At 43.7% G+C, this 23,962-nt stretch overlaps 1 protein-coding gene across 1 annotated transcript in view; it reads right to left on the reverse strand.

The window, feature by feature from the left end:
* Positions 1-23,962, reverse strand: part of LOC126484931 (negative elongation factor E) — a 64,716-nt gene that overhangs the window by 27,858 nt on the left and 12,896 nt on the right. The window lies entirely within an intron of this gene.

Raw genomic sequence — 23,962 nt, forward strand, 5'->3', positions numbered from 1 at the left:
CTTGTATGTGCAGTAGGACCTCATATGACCCTATTGTGTTACACTATAGTGTGTCATGGTTTGAAGAGTATGGTAGGACACACAAACAGTACCAAATCTCAATAGAGTTATGCTCACAGCAGACTCAGCCCAGGCCTGACTGTTTCTACACCTCAGACACTGGGATCAGCACAACCAGTTCTCATGCTGATAAATTTTGTAAGAGCTACCTCAAGTTGTTTGTCAGTTTTGTCAGCTGGCATTCAGTCAACTTCGACCTTAACACATTTACTCCAGCGAGTAGCAGATTCTTGATTTACATGTGATATGAAAAGCCATTTTTTGCTGGACATCCAATATATTTCTTTCCATGGCAGTCATTTGGGATTTTTATGCCCCCCCCCCCTTTTTTTTACACTCACCCACACGGTAACTAGGCCAGTGACCTTAGTTTAACCTGATACGTATCTCACACTGAATTAGTATTACATTACGTGGCACACAAGTGTTTTGTATGCAGTCTTTTTCACATATAAGATGCAGTTTCCCAGTGTACAAGCAATAAAATGAACTCTCCTATTTGCTTTGCCCATGTGACCATTCCCCTCCATATTTCCATGCATTGTTTTGCTTGACATTGCTGAGTCCAGTTACAGTTTATTAATCATGTCTCTAGGGGATAACACTACGAAATGCTATCAAATGAAATCCCAGGAAAGTGTAGAGTACTTGTTACCCCTCTCCTTTTAATACTGCCAGATGTGTCAATGGATCAGTCAATGTTATTGTGATACAATTGGCAATGTCGCCAGGTGTGGTGTGCAAGGATACATCCACCAGTGCTAGGTGAAGTGGGAAAATACCTGCACCAGATTTCAGGGCTATCTCAGACCACCAAGGGTTCACTTGTCGCTACCAGCCAATGTTCAGAGTTTCATGTGCCTACTGTCAATGACTATGTGCTAAGTAGTTTTCTTCTGGACTTTGATCTGGACTTCATTGTATCCTACCTTTGATATTTAGCTAGCACATGGACTTGCTGCCTGCCTAATTTGATAATGTCCTCACCCACCATTCAACTGACAGCTGTGTTCTAAGTGAATGAACTGATAAAATGTGGGTGTACCGACAGGAGGTTCAAATGTTTCTCAGACAAACCTACTAACAGTGTTCTCCTGGTCTAGTGTATGAGCTATTCAACAAACTTTCAGACTACTGTACTGACCAAGGCGTATCCACCTACAGAAGCTTTTCATTTTGTGTGTTTCCAGAAGAGTCAGGAATATTACTATTTGTAATTTATTTGTAAATAATTTGTGCATAATAAAACCTGTGTTGTTGAAGAAACAGACTTACAGCACCTTGGACTGTTGTGGTTATACTTGCTACATGTTGTCTTAAGAACTGAGCTGTTACTAGCTCATTTGTCGGGCTGTGCTGAGTGCTTTGTGTTCGGGTTGCTATTAGGTACTAAGTTATCCAATTGCCTGACTTGACCTGAGCTGAACATTTGTGGAACACTAGAAGAGATGAATTTCATCACTCAGGTTAGTCACTGTCACAAAAAAACCAAATAAAGTGGCTGCAAAAATTATTCATTTATTACATCTACATCTATACTCCGCGAGCCACCTTACAGTGTGTGGCGGAGGGTACTTATTGTACCACTATCTGATCCCCCCTTCCCTGTTCCATTCACGAATTGTGCGTGGGAAGAACGACTGCTTGTAAGTCTCCGTATTTGCTCTAATTTCTCGGATCTTTTCGTTGTGATCATTACGCGAGATATATGTGGGCGGTAGTAATATGTTGCCCATCTCTTCCCGGAATGTACTCTCTCGTAATTTCGATAATAAACCTCTCCGTATTGCGTAACGCCTTTCTTGAAGTGTCCGCCACTGGAGCTTGTTCAGCATCTCCGTAACGCTCTCGCGCTGACTAAATGTCCCCATGACGAATCGCGCTGCTTTTCGCTGGATCATGTCTATCTCTTCTATTAATCCAACCTGGTAAGGGTCCCATACTGATGAACTCAAGAATCGGACGAACAAGCGTTTTGTAAGCTACTTCTTTCGTCGATGAGTCACATTTTCTTAGAATTCTTCCTATGAATCTCAACCTGGCGCCTGCTTTTCCCACTATTTGTTTTATGTGATCATTCCACTTCAGATCGCTCCGGATAGTAACTCCTAAGTATTTTACGGTCGTTACCGCTTCCAATGATTTACCACCTATGGCATAATCGTACTGGAATGGATTTCTGCCCCTATGTATGCGCATTATATTACATTTATCTACGTTTAGGGAAAGCTGCCAGCTGTCGCACCATGCATTAATCCTCTGCAGGTCCTCCTGGAGTACGTACGAGTCTTCTGATGTTGCTACTTTCTTGTAGACAACCGTGTCATCTGCAAATAGCCTCATGGAGCTACCGATGTTGTCAACTAAGTCATTTATGTATATTGTAAACAATAAAGGTCCTATCACGCTTCCCTGCAGTACTCCCGAAATTACCTCTACATCTGCAGATTTTGAACCGTTAAGAATGACATGTTGTGTTCTTTCTTCTAGGAAATCCTGAATCCAATCACAAACCTGGTCCGATATTCCGTAAGCTCGTATTTTTTTCACTAAACGTAAGTGCGGAACCGTATCAAATGCCTTCCTGAAGTCCAGGAATACGGCATCAATCTGCTCGCCAGTGTCTACGGCACTGTGAATTTCTTGGGCAAATAGGGCGAGCTGAGTTTCACATGATCTCTGTTTGCGGAATCCATGTTGGTTATGATGAAGGAGATTTGTATTATCTAAGAACGTCATAATACGAGAACACAAAACATGTTCCATTATTCTACAACAGATTGACGTAAGCGAAATAGGCCTATAATTATTCGCATCTGATTTATGACCCTTCTTGAAAATGGGAACGACCTGCGCTTTCTTCCAGTCGCTAGGTACTTTACGTTCTTCCAGCGATCTACGATAAATTGCTGATAGAAAGGGGGCAAGTTCTTTAGCATAATCACTGTAGAATCTTAAGGGTATCTCGTCTGGTCCGGATGCTTTTCCGCTACTAAGTGATAGCAGTTGTTTTTCAATTCCGATATCGTTTATTTCAATATTTTCCATTTTGGCGTCCGTGCGACGGCTGAAGTCAGGGACCGTGTTACGATTTTCCGCAGTGAAACAGTTTCGGAACACTGAATTCAGTATTTCTGCCTTTCTTCGGTCGTCCTCTGTTTCGGTGCCATCGTGGTCAACGAGTGACTGAATAGGGGATTTAGATTCGCTTACCGATTTTACATATGACCAAAACTTTTTAGGGTTCTTGTTTAGATTGTTTGCCAATGTTTTATGTTCGAATTCGTTGAATGCTTCTCTCATTGCTCTCTTTACGCTCTTTTTCGCTTCGTTCAGCTTTTCCTTATCAGCTATGATTCGACTACTCTTAAACCTATGATGAAGCTTTCTTTGTTTCCGTAGTACCTTTCGTACATGATTGTTATACCACGTTGAAGTTTCTCCAAAAATTGGTTACTTAATGGCGAAACCACAGAGATGATAAAATTACTTCTTTTCACTAAGAATTGTACATTAATTGGCAGTTTAATACATACTATTACTACGCTTTGATGAAAGTGAGGTTTCATTTCTGATTCATTTCAGCTGTTCACTACCCTCCCTTGCTACATAATAAAATCAACTATTCTGCCTGTATTCGTCATGGCATTAGATTAAGAAATGAATAAATCTGTTAATATTTGTGCAAATATTTTTAATCACCATATATTACTTATATTTTGAGTTTGGGAAGGGGAGGGGGGAGTTACACTGTTTGCCACATTGCCTGTCTGCAACACTTACCTCCACATCTTGGCTTACTACTTTATAGTATGTCTTGGTAGAGCAAAACATCTTATTTAGTCACATGGTTAATGAGGTGCACAGAATGTTTGTGATGCCATACCACTGCTTTATAGTGATTTACAGTATTTACTGTTGAATGACACCTGTTTTGTAGCTTCATGATACATGTTCCTTACAATGTAGCAGAGTTAGTGCTTAGTCACAGAAGGAGCTCACATTAATTTTCTGTAATGTGGACACTGTAGAAACAGTGTTTTTTTTTTTTTTTTTTTTTTTTTTTTTTTTTTTTTTTTTTTTTTTTTTTTTTTTTTTGTGGTTTTAGGGCGCAAAACTTCTATGGTCATTAGCGCCCAGCCCGTGACGTAGAAAACAGGAAAAAAACGAAATTTAAAATCAGCAGCAATGGGAACAAAGTCATAAAATTTGAGAAACTAAAGGCAGAAGGAATGCTTAAAATTCCACTATAGAAAGGGGTTGGTTGTCCCCCAAAAAAAAGGCTTCAAATGACTGACGTCATTTCACTGTCACTAATAAACTGTAGAACGCGGTCAGCTGAGCGCGTGTCATCTGCTAAAATCGACGATAGATCCGGCGTTAGCTGTAGACAGGAGCGTAACGGATTAAAATAGGGGCATTCAATTAAAAGGTGTCTGACCGTCCACGGCTGAGAGCAGTGGGGACAGAGTGGGGGAGGATCACCGCTTAAAAGATGTCGATGACTAAAAAGACAGTGCCCTATCCGGAGTCTAGCTAAAATTACCTCCTCCCGACGACGCGATCGGGAGGAAGAGGTCCATGCGCAAGGAAGGGCTTTCACTTCCCGCAATTTATTATGGGGAAGTGTTGACCAATGCGCATGCCATAAATGAGCAACTTGGCGACATAAACCGCTCCGTAGATCGGTAAACGGAAGAGACTGAATAGCTGGCCGAGGAAGAGAGACTGCAGCCTTGGCCGCTATATCGGCCGCCTCATTTCCACAGATACCAGCGTGTCCTGGGAGCCAGAGGAACGCCACTGAGACGCCCCCCAGGTGGAGCAAGCGCAGACAGTCCTGAATCCGGTGGACCAGAGGGTGCACAGGGTAAAGAGCTTGGAGACTTAGGAGAGAGCTGAGAGAATCTGAGCAGATTACGTACTGTATCCGCTGATGGCGGCGGATGTAGTGGACAGCCTGGAGAATAGCGTAAAGCTCCGCAGTATAAACCGAACACTGGTCGGGAAGCGAAAGTGATTTGGGGTGTCGCCAACAATATAGGCACTCCCTACACCTAACGATGTTTTCGAGCCATCGGTGTAAATAAATGTGGCTTCCGTCATTTGTGCACATAGAGCAGCAAATGCCCGACGGTAAACAAGTGTAGGGGTACCATCCTTGGGAAATTGACATAGGTCGCTGAGCAAGTCGATCCGGGGACGGAGCCAAGGCGGTGCTGTACCCCAAGTTGTCAAGAAGGTTTTAGGAAAGCGGAAGGAAAGAGAATGGAGCAGTTGACGGAAGCGGACTCCCGGGTGTAGTAGGGAGGAGGAGCGGCCTGCATACCCGACATCAAGGGAGGCGTCGAAAAAAATGTCATGGGCTGGATTAGCAGGCATGGAAGACAAATGGCTAGCATAACGACTCAGAAGGACTGCCCGCCGATTGGATAGCGGAGGTTCAGCAGTCTCAGCATAAAGGCTTTCCACAGGGCTGGTGTAAAAAGCTCCAGACACTAAACGTAATCCACGGTGGTGGATAGAGTCGAGACGCCGAAGAATAGACGGCCGAGCAGAGGAGTAGACTATGCTTCCATAATCCAATTTCGAGCGCACTAAGGCGCGATAGAGGCGGAGAAGGACCACTCGGTCCGCTCCCCAAGAGGTGCCATTCAGGACACGGAGGGTGTTAAGGGAACGCAGACAGCGAGCCGAAAGATAGGAAACGTGGGAGGACCAGCACAGTTTTCTGTCAAACATAAGACCCAAGAATTTAGCGACGTCGGAAAACGGAAGGTTGACAGGACCTAGATGTAAGGAGGGCGGAAGGAACTCCTTACGGCGCCAAAAATTAACACAAACTGTCTTACTGGGTGAGAAACGGAAGCCGGTTTCGATGCTCCACGAGTGGAGGCGATCGAGACATCCTTGAAGACGTCTTTCAAGAAGGCTGGTCCGTTGAGAGCTGTAGTAGATCGCAAAATCGTCCACAAAGAGGGAGCCCGAGACATCAGGAAGGAGACAATCCATAATTGGATTAATGGCAATGGCAAACAGTACAACACTCAGCACGGAGCCCTGGGGTACCCCGTTTTCTTGGGAGAAAATACGGGATAGAGTAGTGTTCACCCGCACCCTAAATGTGCGCTCTGCCATAAATTCGCGAAGAAAAAGGGGCAGCCGGCCTCGAAAGCCCCAAGAGAACAGTGTGCGGAGGATGCCTGTCCTCCAACAGGTATCGTATGCTCTCTCCAGATCAAAAAATATTGCTACCGTTTGGCGTTTCCGGAGGAAATTGTTCATGATATAAGTGGAGAGAGCAACAAGATGGTCAACGGCAGAACGATGTTGTCGGAATCCGCATTGGGATGGTGTTAAAAGACTGCGGGATTCCAGCCACCAAGCTAAACGGTAATTCACCATACGCTCCAAAACCTTACAGACACTACTCGTGAGAGAAATGGGGCGATAGCTAGAGGGGAGATGTTTGTCCTTTCCAGGTTTCGGAACGGGAACGACAATAGCTTCCCGCCATCGCCTGGGAAAGGTACTGTCGGTCCAAATTCGATTATAAAGGCGAAGGAGGTAGCGCAGGCTATGGGTTGATAAATGCAGCAACATTTGGACATGGATACCATCCGGTCCTGGGGCGGAGGAGCGAGAAGAAGAGAGTGCATGTTGGAGTTCGCGCATGGAGAAAACAGTATTGTAGCTTTCGCGATTTTGAGAGGAGAAAGCAAGATGTCGCACTTCCGCTGCACGTTTCTTCGGGAGAAACGCTGGCGGGTAATTTGAAGAGCTCGAAATCTCAGCAAAGTGCTGACCCAATGAGTTAGAAATTGCGACGGGGTCCACTAAGGTATCATGCGCGACAGTGAGCCCAGAGACCGGGGAGAAACTAGGCGCGCCTGAGAACCGTCGAAGCCGACTCCAAACTTCCGAGGAGGGAGTGAAGGTGTTAAATGAGCTAATAAAGAATTGCCAGCTTGCCTTCTTGCTATCGCGGATGACGCGACGGCAACGCGCACGGAGCTGCTTATATCGGATACAGTTGGCCAAAGTTGGATGGTGACGGAAAATGCGAAGAGCACGTCGCCGCTCACGTATTGCGTCACGGCATGCCTCGTTCCACCAAGGAACTGGGGGGCGCCGGGGCAATTCGGAGGTGCGTGGTATTGAACGTTCCGCAGCTGTGAGAATAACGTCGGTAAAATGTGTGACCTCATCGTCGACGCTGGGAAAGCGACGGTCATCGAATGTCGCTAGAGACGAAAAAAGTGTCCAATCGGCTTGGGCAAACTTCCAGCGTCGCGAGCGCATATATGGCAGTTGAGGCTGCAGTCGAAGGACACATGGAAAGTGGTCACTCGAGTGTGTATCATCAAGGGCGAACCATTCGAAGCGCCGGGCTAGCGGAACAGTACCGACCGCAAGGTCCAAATGAGATAAATTTGCCGTGGAGGCAGACAAAAACGTGGGGACCCCAGTGTTGAGGCAGACTAGATCCGCTTGGTGGAAGACGTCTAGCAATAGTGAGCCACGTGGACAAGGATGTGGAGATCCCCAAAGCGGGTGGTGGGCATTGAAGTCCCCAACCAGCAAATAGGGGGGTGGAAGCTGATCAAGAAGATGAAGGAGATCAGCTCGTGCCAGTGGTGTAGACGATGGAATGTATACCGTACATAGAGAGAACGTGTATCCAGAAAGGGAAAGACGGACGGCGACAGCTTGGAAGGAACTGTTTAAGGGGATTGGGTGATAATGGAGAGTATCATGGAGCAGAATCATGAGTCCTCCATGGGCTGGAGTGCCTTCAACAGAGGGTAGGTCATATCGGACGGATTGAAAATGAGGGAGAACAAAGCGGTCATGGGGACGCAGCTTTGTTTCCTGAAGACAGAAGATGACCGGCGAGTAGGATCGTAAGAGGATCGACAATTCATCCCGATTGGCGCGAATGCCGCGGATATTCCAGTGGATAATGGACATAGGGTGAACAGAAAATGGAGAAACGTGACCAAGGGTGCTGTCAACTCAACGACTGCTCAGAGCTTGCGACCGACAGCATGGAATGGCATTCAGTCGAAGGCAGAAGATCCTGATCCATAGGTTGGTCAGGAGCAGCTCCTGCCACCAACGATCGGCCAGTTGACCGGCCACCAGCAGTGCGCCTCGGCGACACGGAAGATGGCCGAGGGCGATTTCCGCCAGGTGGTGCTGTAGTTGGGACACGCCTTGGCGGAGAAGGAGAGGAACTGTGTTTCTTCGTAGCCTTCTTGGAGGTATGATGTTTAGATAAAGGAGGAACCGATGGTTGTGAAGTTGCAGTACGTAAAAACTCTTCACGAGAATGCTCTTTTTTCGAAGACTTGGCGTCTGACTTTTGGGCTCGAGATTTAGCAGAACCCGACGAAGGGTGAGCCATAGAGTGGGCAGGCGAAAGTGGTGAGGTTGAACGGGCGATCTTTGCGCTGGCCGATCTGACGACCGTGGTACTAAATGTGAGGTCGCAAGTCTGCGTGGCCGCCTCCTTTGTTGGCCGAGGAGAAGCAAGGACAGTGCTGTATTTTCCTTTCTGGGGCACGGTGGGCTGTCGACTGGCGAGTAACTTTCGAGCAGCAAAGGTCGACACCTTTTCCTTCACTCTTATTTCCTGGATGAGCTTTTCATCCTTAAAAACGGGGCAATCTCGAGAGGAAGCAGCGTGGTCACCCATACAGTTGATGCAGTGTGGGGATGGAGGTGGACAAGCACCCTCATGGGCATCCTTGCCACACGTAACACATTTGGCCGGATTGGAACAGGACTGGCTGGTGTGATTGAACCGCTGACATCGATAGCAACGCGTAGGGTTTGGGACATAAGGGCGAACGGAAATTATCTCATAGCCTGCTTTGATTTTTGATGGGAGTTGAACTTTGTCAAATGTCAAGAAGACAGTGCGGGTTGGAATGATGTTCGAGTCAACCCTTTTCATAACCCGATGAACAGCGGTGACGCCCTGGTCAGACAGGTAGTGCTGAATTTCTTCGTCAGACAATCCATCGAGGGAGCGTGTATAAACGACTCCACGCGAGGAATTTAAGGTACGGTGCGGTTCCACCCGGACAGGGAAGGTGTGGAGCAGAGAAGTACGCAGCAATTTTTGAGCCTGGAGGGCACTGTGTGTTTCTAACAACAGGGTACCATTCCGTAATCTGGAACAAGACTTTACAGGACCCGCAATTGCGTCGACACCTTTCTGAATAATGAAAGGGTTGACCGTGGAAAAGTCGTGACCTTCGTCAGACCGAGAAACAACAAGGAACTGTGGCAACGATGGAAGAACCGTCTGTGGCTGAGACTCAGTGAACTTACGTTTGTGAGCAGACATAGTGGAAGGTGAGGAAACCATTGCGGAAGAATCCCCCATGATTACCGGCGTCTCCGATGGCGCGCTCCTCCCTTGTGGGGGCCCTCACCGAGGGCACACCCGCCTTAGGTGATTGTTCACACCTCAGGTCACACCTCCCGACAAACGGACGGAGGGACCAATCGGCACTTTCGGAAGGTATCAGCTCGGGTAATCACCCCTCCCTGGGCCTGGCCTTTACCAGGGGGTACGTACGTGTCCTACCTGTCTACCCGGGGCGGGGAATTACGCGTTACCCCGTCACCGGCTACGCATGGAAGTGCGTGGGTCGGCCTTCAGACACGCACAGGGAGGAAGAAAGAGACAGGGAAAGGAAAGAAGAGGGGTCTCAAACGCCGCAGCGGAGAAAAGGGTAAAGAGAAGAGGTAAAGAGAAGAGGTAAGGAAAAGAGAAGGACGAAGAAAGATGAAGACATACAAGCAAGGAAAGCGAAGAGTGCGGTACATTTACAAGCGTCCGTCTCCGGACGTAGGCACAAACCATACTCCCAGAGGGGGAGAAAGGGAAGGAAAGAGCCAGAGGTGAGGGGGGGGGGGGGGGGGGGTGAAGACAGGGGATGGGGAAGGATGCGGAAAGGGAAGGTATGCAGCCCGGAAAGGAAGGAAGGCCACATTAGCTCGGGGCCCCGTGCTCGCTACGCACGTATCCACAAAAGAGTTGTGGATCCCCTGGGGGGGTAGAAACAGTGTGACAGCAACAAAGTTTGTTGTCCAGTTTAGCAGTTTTTCAAAGGGTTTCAAATAACTTCTTGTGCACTGAAGAGAGATTACTATCTGCAATTGAATTATCAAAATAAGCAGCCACACTCTGTACTGACAATTTCTGAAGCATTACAATTTTGTCTGATATAGGTAATTTTAAAAAAAAAATGCTGTAGAACCAGAAATGTCCACTGTTTCCTGATTGCTATTAGCACAAAAATTTATCAATAAACAACTATCACAGACAAGCTAAGAGTGTGTTGGAATAGTTATTGAAAGTGTCCCAGCGGATTTTGTACATGTAAGTCAATAAACTGTCCCTAGGGAATCTTCAATACCAAAATTTCTCTGAATCTTGTACTTTTTGTTGATATACAAATAACTCAACACCACAAATAGACAATTTTTTATAAATATTGTTTGGATGGCACAGTGTGTGGATATTCTTTTTAAATGCAGTAATTCATCTGGAGAGATGCTTCAAATCAGAATATCTAAGTTTCTGAATTCTGACGAGGTACTCTTGAGTTTCCAGCCACATCAAGTCATTTCGGCCGAATATTCTTCAGCGACTTTCAAGTGGTGACTGTCTTTAGGTTGCTGCTACCGTCCTTATATAGCCATGTTGACTTCTGTGACATCACTGTCACTCGCTCCAGCACCATATAACGTAATGGTTTCATTGCGTATCCGCTGACCCTGCTTCAGCCTTCTGATGACCAGGTCCCAAGCCACGGTCAGCTGCAAGCCGCCATCATTACTGAGGATATTTTCACAAATTTTTGTGTTGATTGCTTCTTTCATTACACTACCCCAGAAAGTATTAATCTGTGTAACTGGTGTCTCATCAAATGCAATATGATATCTGCTTTCTTGAGCATTCTCTGCTACCACCGAGTTCTCAGGGTACCAGAGGTGAAAGCATCTCTCATGTTCTATACATCTCTGCTCAATAGCACACACAGTCTGTCTGACCTAAAACTGTCCATATCCACATGGTATTTTATATACACCTTGCATTCTGAGGCCTACATCATCTTTCATAGTGCTCATACTATTTGTTGGCGTCCTGAAGACTGAAACAGTTTTATGCCTCTTTGAAGTTGGCTAATATTTCCCTTTACTGAGTCACAGAATGGCAAAAATGCAAGTTTCTTTGACTTCTCCTCCAGGTCTTTCTGCTTACATGTTTTTAGGGTGATGGTGTTCAAAATCTGGCAGTAGTTGTAGCTATTTTCCTTGAATACTTCCCGTAAGTGGCCCGGTTCCTTTGGCAGGTTTTCAATGTCTCAGATGGCTTCCATTGGTTGCACCTAGAACCTCAGAACAGAACATTTCTGCAACTAATGGTGATAGCTGTCAGCAAGCAGATATTGGTCTGTGTGGTTGGGTTTCTGGTAAACATTGTGGCTGAGACACCCACTTGCCTTATGCCAGACTAGGATATCAAGGAAGAGCAAGGCACCATCTGTCTCTACCTCCATTGCGAATTAGATGTTGTCTTGGATATTGTTGGTGCAGTCCAAGAATTCTGCCGGCTGTTCACATCCATAAGATCAGACAACAAACATGTTGGCAACATAATGATAAAGGCAATTAGCCTTTGCAGGATCCATTTCCAGGCCAATGTCCTCGTAGAATGCCATAAACAGGCTGACTATAACTAGAGCTAATGGGCTCCCCACCACGACGCCGTCCATCTGGCTAAAATATTCTTCAACATACAAAAAATTTGATGACATCAGAATGTGCTTAAATAAATCTGCAATACTGTCATCAGATAACTGAGCAGATCAATAAAATCTTTGTTGGAAAGGCACTTGAATAATGACACCACATATCATCTCCTTCTCCAAGACACAGGAGTACTTGGCTGAAAGTTTGAGAATTTTAACCACATGATGTGGTTGGAAGCTTGAGAAAATTTTATCAGTACATATCACGGTGAAACATTGCATTCATATGTGTCTCAATTCTGTTTACACATGGGATATGTATTCTCAGTCTTTCTTTTTGTTTGTAGTTTTAAACCAACATTTGCAAAGTTAGAAGCATATGTGAGTTTGATTTTTGTTTTGTGTACTTTATTTTCTTTTCTTTTTTGTTTTGAGGAGTATCACTTATATCATTCTTCCTGGGCATTGGTCATGGTTAGTAATTTTTATTTGTGTGTTTAGGAAAGAAAAAGGGTATTACACATATTATGTAGGTTGCATGTTTTGCATTCATATTTGATTTCATTGCACTCTTTCTATTTCAAGGGAACTGCACATCTTTGCATCAGCACACTTTTCTTGCATTATTCTCTTACAAAACAAATTGGAAATTGCGTCTAAGGATACAGTAGAGGATTACACTCAGCAGAGTATCTTCCTTTGTCTACTTTTCTTTGTTCTTTTGTGAGATCTTTACAAGTTATGTCACCAGAGATAGATAAAATTCTGCTATTAACATATTTTGGCCTATTGCTGCCCAGTAGAGAATATCGGGAATTTAAACGCACAGGTCCAGAATGTGGAAAATGATCTGTTTGTTTCTTTCCGCAGCTCTAAGAACTGATCTAAATGAGGCCAGTAGCACATCACACAGGTCAATAGCCTGGTAATTGAGTTTTAACCAAAAGTTTCTCAACTCTTTTTTACCCACTGTTTAACCTGTCAGTCTTTTCCATCTCAAGTATGTCTATGATGTTGAAAGTGGTCAGCATTCACACTTCTTTGTGTCACATTACTTGATTGTCAAATGATGTACAATGTACAGCTGATATAATGAGCATGTCTCCTCAATTCAGTTTCTTGTGCAACTGTCTTGTGTTGCACTCATTCCTATAAGAAGTACAACATGATGATGTTCTGTGCTTGTGAAGCCAGTGAAACACATCTCAACTTGAATACCAGTTGCTTCTTCTCCTCCAATACTGACAGAGGTGCACTGAAGTGAAGCATTCACAAAAGGAACTACTGGGCCACATTTAAAAAAAAAAAAAAACTGTAGTGTACCAAACTACATCTCTGGATCAGTGACTGGAAACTTACTGCCAGACTCATGGTACAACAAACAGCAGTGAAGCAATTAAGTATCGTAAATCCCAAATCTTTGAGGTTTGACAACCAAATGTACGGAATCTTGCACATGTGACTTGGTGTGTGAATAAAACAGTTAGTTTCAATGGGGGTAAATATCAAGTCTTTTATTAGTAATATCATGAAAGATGATGTTTACCTATTTGATATTTGTGGGATGAAGTCATATCACTGAACACATATTTAAATGGACAAAATCTACTTTTTTCAGTCAAACATGCTGCTAAAGCATGTACCTTTTCCAAGAGCTTCACAATCTCTTTCAGATTCTGAAGAATTATAAAAGTTGGAAGTACTGTACGTCTGCATCTAGGACGAGCAGAGCAGTGTATTATAGTTGCTGAAGTATATGACTTTCATCCTTACTTCAAGTCTATGAAGATCTGTCACCACAATTTTTTATACTGGAAAATCAATCTCATGATCATTACTACTACCTACAGAATTTTTTGTTCTATGCAGCTTCAACAATGTGTCATTTTCTTGGCAAATTTCAAAGTGGTCTGCCTGTGCAGGCAGAACAATGAATAGAACAATCCCTTAAAGTCAATACTGAATAACTTCCAGAAATGTAGAGGAGACTAGAATGGCAAAAGACCACAATTACTGTAACTACATAAACCAAACTTTGAAAAGTTACTGTGTGAATAGAACAGAGTAACAGTTGCGAATGGAGACATCCACAGAATACATGAGCAGCACTGTATCAAAACATGTCTATTGCACTGTGGGGGAAAGCAGGTCAAACATCTAAGCTAACTGCTGTGTCAAGGCCTTGCACCCACTCAACCAGCAACAATCACCACAGATAGGTTAAGCTGGTATGGGCTTCACAGAGGACAGCTCTTCAGATGACATACAAGGGATGATTGCACTCAGCCATACCGCCTGGCTGCAACCCCAGTGTCACCAGAGGTCACTGGTCCCTATTGAACTTCTATTCTCTATGGGCCATGTGAATGAAAATAGTACTTGCAGTATCCTGGGGCCTGGGCACGGTATTTAAACTGGCAGCTGGGCTATGCTCAAGGAATTTGCTCCAAGAAAGTTTCCCGCACCAGGCATTGAATGAAAAAGCATTACCACTATCAGGATCTCAGTCTGGAGCCGCTGCTATGACGATGAGGCCATCCACGTCAACCTTTGCCTTTAGGAGCTGCCAGCTACTGAGCAACCGTTTGCGGTCTCTACATCAAAGAGGCGTGGCCTCTGACACTGTGACCAGAAATTGGACTTTGTAATATTTGTCTTTGTTTTTCCTTGGTGTTACACCAGATTCAAACTTTTCTGTGTCCCTTTGGGACTAACTTTTGTTCATTCTCTCAGGATTTACACTTTTGCACGTCCCTTTTGGACCTTGATAATGGCACATTTAGTGTATGGACATTGGATATTGAAACTCTCAATTTGCAGTGACATTTCCAGCTCTTTGGAGTTTATTATAGTTCTTTCAATATACATGAAGCGACTTGTTTTCAATTATTATGTCCTAAATTAACTCCTGTCAGAGAAGATTGTTTATGTGTGTTACAATAAACTTCATATTCATTTTCTACCTGTGTATTTTTCCTCTGCCGTCTTTGGTGAATACTTCAGTTGGTAATGAATTCTTTTTCTTTTTTTTAAAAAAAAAATCTCTAATCAGTGTCTTAGGCATGTGCTTTGAGCCAGGTATACAATGTTTTGACGGGTGTTTTTCCACTTTCAAGAAACAATTAATGTCGCATTGCTTCCAGTATGAAGGAACTGGTGGAAGTCACTGCCCAGGTGTTGTTACTGCTCCATCAGATGCAGCACACCCACAAATTCCTGGCCATGTGGCTGGTGGCTATCTCCTCTTCATCTATGGAGCTCTCTGACTGCCTCTCTTGGATCAACAAAATGGTCAAGGCCTTCCGGATGATGCCCCTGCTGTTCCAGTAGTTCAACAAGAAGGTCCAGCCATGGGCAAACTACGTGACACACATGAAACAGCACTTCTCAGCCCATAGCATCATGCCCAGCAGTGCGCCTCTTTTCTGGCATACACAGGCACAGGCATTTACCACCTCTTGCAACAACTTAACTTGGAAGTGGAACTACACAGTCTGGACTATGACAGGTTGAAGTCTAGTTTGTTACAATTCTTTGACTCCCATGTGCATGTGGCAGCAGCCTGCCACAAATTTTTCAGCTGCCATAAAGTTAATGTGAAGTCTTAGACAAACTGCTGTATACAGAGCAGTAATCTTCAGTGTAAGCAATCATGCGTGGCTTCCAGGTTCCTGGACATCATTCCCTTGCACTGCCCCAAACGAAGAACTATGCAGGGATCTCCTTAAATTGGAGAGCCCTTCCTTAGAAACATGCCTATCGATTATCAGAACTTTTGAACTCTCTCTCAGGTCATCAACCATCTTGCAGGACCCATCACACCAAGTGTTCCCAGCATGAACAAAGTGCCACCCTCACCCCTAGTCAACCCCCCCCCCCCCCCCCCCTCCACCCAGGTCAGATTCACACAATGCAAGCAAAGACTCAGCAGCCAGACAGACACTGCCATCAAAAGCTCCCTTCCTGGAGCCAGTGTTTTATTAGTTGCCACTCCCTTTGGTGAGAAATACTTGAGTGTTAAAGATTTTGAGGTACATGTGGCTCTTCTCTTACCAGTGACACCGAAGGTCTTCAAAGCCAGAAATGTTCCCTACATACTCAGAGACAAATTTTGGCTTGAGGTACAGTAGTTGCAGGATGGGGGTATTCTCACTCCCATTCCACATAGGCAATGGATATCCCCCATTATTACTGTAAAAAAAAGCAAACAACACATTGTGCATTTGTGGGAACTTCCAGACAACCATTAAGGCTCACTCTGTTATAGATGCTTACCCTATTCCCAAGTTAGAGGACGTAATGACCTCCTCATGGTCAGTGAAGTGTTTGCCATGGCCAAGGATTCCCAACACTTCTCAGTGATCAATACTCCTTTTGGACTGTTTCAGTACAACAGACTTCTATTTGGCATTTCCAGTGCTCTGGCCACTTTTAGTGCCACCTTGAGCACCTCATCTGTAGGGTGCCATGCACAGCAAATTATTTAGAAAACATTCTCGTCACAGGCACGCACACACAGAACTTGGGTAACAACCAGCATGCACGGTTCACAGTCCTCCAACAGGCCAAACTCAAATGCAGTAAAGACAAGCACAGTTCACCCCCCCCCCCCCCCCCCTGCCCCAAGTGGAACACTCAGTCGTAGGGAACATGCACCAGTCGTCAACAATTAGGAGGCCTAGGTCAGTTGCAAAGTCCAACAGAAAGAAGACTGTTCTGCTGCTAGGTAATTCGCACGGTAGAGGTGTGGGCCAGCAGTTGCAGGAAGTGTTGGGGTGTGAGTACCAGATCAACAGCATTGTGAAGCCTAGTGCAGGGTTGGCTCAGGTGACTGACAGCGTAGAGGAGTTATGTAGGAATTTTACGAAGGAGGATCACATAGTGATAGTGGGTGGAGTGGGTGGAGCAGGGAACAGTCTCAGTCTTGATAAGGATGGGGAATATGATGTAGGTGGTGACCTAGTAAAGATAGCTATTCAAACTGGTGGCACTAATGTGCACTTCACGCAACTGTTTCAGCGTCATGTTTGGCCTCATCTTAACGCAGTTGTTAGGTGCATTAACATGGGGCTGGAGAGAACGGTCATGGCTGAAGGCATGGGTCATATTTCAGTGGTGCTAGTTGGGTCTATCAGTAGGTCGGGTTTCACTAGGCACGGCCTGCACCTCAATAGGTATGGGAAGGGGAGGCTGGCTAAGCTTATAGGTGACAGTATGGTGGGTGGTGGTGAGACCACTCATGGAAAAATTCCTGTAGTAGTTGGTGTTAGAGCTGCAGTCAGTTGACCTGCTTAAAGGAAATCCCTCTAACTAAGGGCTCACCTTCAGAGGATGTCATGTTTCCAAGTAGAGAAGAAATATAAGAGGTATTAGAGATAAAGTTAGTGAACTGCTTATAGATGTTGACTCTGAAATTATTGGTATAGTGGAGCACCACTTAAATAATTTGACAATTCAGAGACTTCCTTTACCAGGCTACAGATAAGCTGGCTGTTTTTCAAGGAGTTCCTTGTGGGGTGGGGGAGTGGCTATGTACATAAAAAGCAGTATTCCATTTGGGTCCATAGAGGTATCACGACACTGCACTGAACAGATATTTGAAAGTTGTGCAGCATTAGTTGAATTTAGTGAAACTAAACTTCTAACTGTTGTTTTTTATAGGTCTCCTAACTTTGACTTCAGAGCATTTTTGCTCAAGCTACAGGGGGTTCTTGATTCACTATGTAGGAAATACCAGAAATTAGTTATACATGGTGACTTCAATATAAATTTCGTATATGATGGTGCAAGAAAAAATATGTTGGTAGATCTCCTAAATTCATATGATCTGATGCAGACTGTTTTCCAACTAGGGTGCAGGGGAACAGTAGCACAGCCATAGATAATATTTTTATTCATTCTTCATTACTAGAAGGACGTTCTGTTAGTGAAAGGGTGAATGGCCTTTCAGACCATGATGCACAAATTTTAACACTAAAAGGCTTTTGTACTCAAACAAATGTCACATATAATTACAAACTATGTAGGAAAGTTAACCCAACAGCAATAGAGAGTTTTTTAAACACTGTCAAGGAACAAGAGTGGCACGGTGTTTATAATGCCGATAACATAGATGATAAATACAATGCTTTCCTTAACACATTTCTCATGCTCCCTGAGAGTTGCTTTCCATCAAGACATTTTAAATGGGGTACTAGCGGTAATAGGCAGTCTGGGTGGCTGACTAGTGGGGTACGGACATCATGTAGAACAAAGCGGGAATTATATCAAAATGTTAGAAGTTGTCATACTCAAGCTACAGTAGCACATTACAAACAATATGGTAAGGTGCTTAAAAATATTATTAGGAAGGCAAAGAGTAAGTGGTATGCAAATAGAATAGCTAATTCACAGGATAAAATTAAAACCATTTGGTGAGTTGTGGAGGAAGTGTCTGGTCAGCAGCACAAGGTTGACATTATAAAGTCAGTTTGCAGCAAAAATATTTCTGTTACTGATAAATCAGATATATGTACAGTATTTAGCAACCATTTTCTGAGCACTGCTGGTGAATTAAATAAAAATTTAGTTTCTACAGGAATGCATATAACTTTCTTGGCAGATACCTTTTCGAGATTGATGTCTGAAATGCTCCTCTGTGATACAGACAAGGGGGAAGTGAGTCAATAATTAAATCATTGAAGACTAAGAGCTCTCATGGATATGATGGCGTGCCTAGCAGAATATTAAAGTACTGTGCTGCACATGTTAGCCCTGTATTTACCCATATTTGTAATTTTTCCTTTAGGAACGGTCAGTTTCCTGAACGATTAAAGTACTCAGTAGTAAAGGTGCTTTATAAAAAGGGAAAAAGGGATAACGTAGACAATTTTAGACCCATTTCTATGCCATCAGTGTTTGCTAAAGTTATTGAAAAGACTGTGTATGTAGGGATGGTTGATAATTTTATATCACACGATTTGCTGTCAAATGTACAGTTGGCTTTAGATGTTGTTGAACAACTGAAAAAGCTATATTCTCTTTTCTTTGCGAGGTACTGGACAAATCACAGCTACTGCAACTTTCTCGAACACCTGGAATCCTTACCCAATCTGTTACCCCCGGAAACCATCCGTGTAACCATTGATGCCGAAATTTAATTCCGCACGTCCAGGGCCTCGCTGCGATGGAGCACTTCCTTTCACGCCGATCACCTGCCACCCTACCTAAAACCTGTTACCTCATTACCTTAGCCAGCTTCATCCTGACTCATGACTTCTTCACTTTCGAAGGCCAGACATACCAACAATTAAAGGAAACAGCCATGGGTACCAGGATGGCCCCCTCGTTCACCAACCTATTTATGGATCGCTTAGAGGAAGCCTTCTTGGTTACCCAGGCCTGCCAACCCAAAGTTTGGTACAGATTTATTGATGACATCTTCATGATCTGGACTCACAGTGAAGAAGAACTCCAGAATTTTCTCTCCAACCTCAAATCCTATGGTTCCATCAGATTCAACTTGTCCTACTCCAAATCCCATGCCACTTTCCTTGACATTGACCTCCATCTGTCCAATGGCCAGCTTCACACATCCGTCCACATCAAACCCACCAACAAGCAACAGTACCTCCATTACGACAGCTGCCACCCATTCCATATCAAACGGTCCCTTCCCTGCAGCCTAGATCCTCGTAGGAAACAAATCTGCTCCAGTCCGGAATCCCTGAACCATTACACCATCAACCTGAAAACAGCTTTCACATCCTGCAACTACCCTCCCGACCTGGTACAGAAGCAAATAACCAGAGCCACTTCCTCATCCCCTCAAACCCAGAACCTCCCACAGAAGAACCCCAAAAGTGCCTCATTTGTGACAGGATACTTTCCGGGACTGGATCAGACTCTGAATGTGGCTCTCCAGCAGGGATAAGACTTCCTCAAATCCTGCCCTGAAATGAAATCCATCCTTCATGAAATCCTCCCCACTCCACCAAGAATGTCTTTCCGCCATCCACCTAACCTTCATAACCTCTTGGTTCATCCCTATGAAATCCCTAAACCGCCTTCCCTATCCTCTGGCTCCTACCCTTGTAACTGCCCCTGGTGTAAAACCTGTCCCATGCACCCTCCTACCACCACCTACTCCAGTCCTGTAACCCGGAAGGTGTACACGATCAAAGGCAGATCCACGTGTGAAAGCACCCACATGATTTACCAACTGACCTGCCTACACTGTGAAGCTTTCTATGTGGGAATGACCAGCAACAAACTGTCAATTCGCATGAATGGACACAGGCAGACAGTGTTTGTTGGTAATGAGGATCACCCTGTGGCTAAACATGCCTTGGCGCAAGGCCAGCACTTCCCACTAACACCAACCTATCAGAACTCCGGAGATGCGAACTTGCCCTTCAGTATATCCTCTCTTCCCGTTACCCACCAGGCCTCAACCTCCGCTAATTTCAAGTTGCCGCCACTCATACCTCACCTGTCATTCAACAACATCATTGCCTCTATACTTCTGCCTCGACTGACATCTTTGCCCAAACTCTTTGCCTTTACAAATGTCTGCTTGTGTCTGCATATGTGCGGATGGATATGTGTGTGTGTGTGTGTGTGTGTGCGCGAGTGTATACCTATCCTTTTTTCCCCCCTAAGGTAAGTCTTTCCGCTCACGGGACTGGAATGACTCCTTACCCTCTCCCTTAAAACCCACATCCTTTCATCTTTCCCTCTCCTTCCGTCTTTCCTGATGAAGCAACAGTGGGTTGTGAAAGCTTGAATTTTGTGTGTGTGTTTGTGTTTATTTGTGTGTCTATCAACATACCAACGCTTTCGTCTGGTACGATTACATCGATAGGTCGTGTGGAGAACCAAAGTGTTTAGGATCTTTGGTAGTGTTAACTCTGCCGCATGGAGTGCGGGCAGAGAGTGTCTGGCTGGAGTAGGGCGGTGGAGCAGGGTGTTGTGTGACGCTCCCCCGAGTTGCCGCGCTTTCGGGGTTTGGCAGCATGTAATTGCACTTGACTTGCTATGATAGTTTCTGACACGGTGTCGTGGACGGGAAGCATTAGCTGGTGCACATCAAGAGCCTGTTTCGCCTGGTGACCGTGTCGAGAAGGTGTGCCAACATCCAGCTTCTGCAACAGCGACGGCCGACAATGAGTGACTGTCGCCACCTCCTCGATCGACGACTTCAAACCTTCAATCAACCAACAAGGAAGACTGGAAGCACATAAAGTTTTAGAACTGTATGACAGACCTCAGCTTTTCAGACTGTTTAATTTGCCTCACAAAATTACAGCAACGTAGCATGAACCTTTGTTGCTCTTTGTCCCAATTGCATTACCAAGCAGGGTCCCTTCCTTTTCCGGAATGAACCCGTGTGTCGTTGAAATTCAAACACCAGCATTAAAGTAATATCATTCCATTTCACTGCTTTAATTTCAAAGTTCAGTTTAAGTATTCATAGCTGGCTACAATATTTAGATTACACAAGCACAAATTGAGAGTGTGAGTTTTGTTACCATGTTTTAGCTTACCTGTGATTGCAGCTCAGCTTGGTACGTACTAAATTTTACTATTGTTAATTGTTTAGAATCATTTAATTCAAGTTCAAAGTTAAATCTCTTATTTCTAAATTGCATAGATTCAAGTAGCTTTTGAAATGATTGTCGAGGGATCCCAAGACCAACCTTATTTTATTGAATTTCGTAGTGCTTCAGAAACAAAGTTCACTATTAATTTCAGTCACTAAATTAACTTTCAATTTTCTGGTTTTATTAATTCTTTTGCTAAATTAAGTCAGAGTGTAGCGAAATTTATTACTTCTGACAAACATTCAGTTTTCACACAACACGTGTCAACCTTCAGTTGCCACGCTTTTAGTGCTGATTATATGTGCATTAATCTTTCATTTTCAGTTATTATAGTAGTTGTCCATAGGACTGGCAACCGTAATTTTCCCCAAATCTCAAATATCTAATAACACCAATTAATTGTTAATGTAACGGCTGCACATTTACTTTCTTTATTAATTTTACCCTTTTCTCAAAATTAATTTCAACCAGTTTCATTTGGATTTTTCCTTCATAAAGATGTAAGCCTTTCCTCCCTCTTTACCGACAAATTAACTTCGGTGACAATTGCTTTTCCCAAATTTCCTTTAGGTGCACGCGGTTTAATTTTTCACTGTCATTAAGGTCGATAAGTAAGGGGGGAGGTTACAAGTTGCATGAGTGAATTTTTACCGACCATCTCAGTACACAATTAGTGGTGTTAAGAATCTGTCACAGCAACATAATGATAAACAGCAGCATAACTGGTATGACTCAGTTGTCTTTTGTCTGGAAATCTAAACTGACACATCTGGGCAGCTTCATATCTGTTACCTTTCAGAAGGCTGCATGCAAAAATTATATCTGCCTGTTCACAGAAAACAAATATCCTGCCGTGTTTCAAATGAACCCTTAAAAAGTATCCCACTATCATTACTGTGAAATGTTCAGGCAAGATTACCCTCAAATGTATGCACATATCGCATGTAGACATGGCTTGTCACCTACAAATTATCAATGAGGACACAATACGTGCATTTGCAGATTAACTTGTATCGGCAATAATATTCGACTGTCTAAAAAAAAAAGGAATATTAATTACTGGTTAAAAATTTCAGATTTTGAATTTCACTTTGAAACACGTTAACTATAAACTATTATTAAAACACAAAATGAAAGATTTTCCGGCATATGAAGATATAAGAACTCTCTCTAGTTTTGACATGACAAATTCATCAAAAATTTATAAAAGCAGATATGACACACCCTGTATATAATACAAACAGTAACAGCCCAACCACACTCACCTCACATACACCCAGAATTACTTCCGTATCTGAGGATGGCTCTCCACACTGGATAAAGTGCAGTGTTCTGCTAATCAACAAGTCAACAATCCAGTTGCAGATCTGGCTACACAGACCACATGAATATGTATTCTTTAGTAAATGTCAGGGCCCTCAACCAGTTTAGCAGTAATGACTCAGTCAGTAGAGGGCTTGCCCATGAAAAGCAAGGTTAATTATTCCCAGAATGACTTTCCACTCTGCAGTGGAGTCCCAGTCCAAAACACAGTTTTAAATTGCCAGGATGTTTCAAATCAGTGCACACTCCGCTGTTGAGTGAAACTTCATTCTGAAAGCAATCCTCTAGACTGTCTTAAGCTAAGTTTCCACAATATTCTTTCTTCCAAGAGTAATAATCCCACACGGTATGCAGGAGAACTCCTGTGAAGTTTGGAAGATAGCACAAAAGGTACTGATCGAAGTAAAGCAGTGAGGGTAGGTTGTGAGCCATGCTTGGATAGCTCAGTCAGCAGAGCACTTGCCCACAAAAGCCGAATGTTCCAGATTTGAGTCCCAGTCTGGCACACAGTTTTAATGTAACAGGAAGTTTCAAAGTTAACTATTTCTTGATGCTTTGGGATGTGCCCTAACAAACTATTCCTTCTTTTAATCTATTTGTGTCATAAAGCCCATTTCTCTGACATCCATTGCTATACCTCTTCATTAGTTACTCACCCGACTCACCTAATCTTCAGCATTCTTCTACAATACCACATTTCAAAGCTTCTATTCTCATATTGTCTTAGTGTTTACCATCAATATTTCACTTCTGTGTAGAACTATACTCCAGACAAATACTTTCTAAAAAGACCATTTAACACTTACATTTATATTTGATGCTAACAAATGTCTTGGTTTCAGAAACACTTTTCTTTCTGTTACTGAACTGCTCTTCATAATCCCTTTACTTCAGTCAGTCATTTATTTTGCTGTCCAAATAGCAAAACTCATACAGTACCTTCAGTGTCTCATTTTCCAATCTAATTTCTTCAGTATCGCCTAACTTAATCTGAGTAAACTTCACAACCATCATTTTATTTTTTTGGTTGATGTTAATCTTATAAACCCTTTTAAGACACTATCCATTCCATTCAATGGATTTACCAAGTCCTATGGTGTCTCTGGAAGAATTAGCAAACCTGAAACCTGTACCATTATGCTTCTCCATCTGACAACTGGAAAATGTCTGGATTTTAATGCTTAATTTAGCATATTACACAATGATCTCTATCACTAAAGCACCGTG

Source organism: Schistocerca serialis, chromosome 1 (assembly GCF_023864345.2).
Source record: "Schistocerca serialis cubense isolate TAMUIC-IGC-003099 chromosome 1, iqSchSeri2.2, whole genome shotgun sequence".
Lineage (NCBI taxonomy): Eukaryota > Metazoa > Arthropoda > Insecta > Orthoptera > Acrididae > Schistocerca > Schistocerca serialis.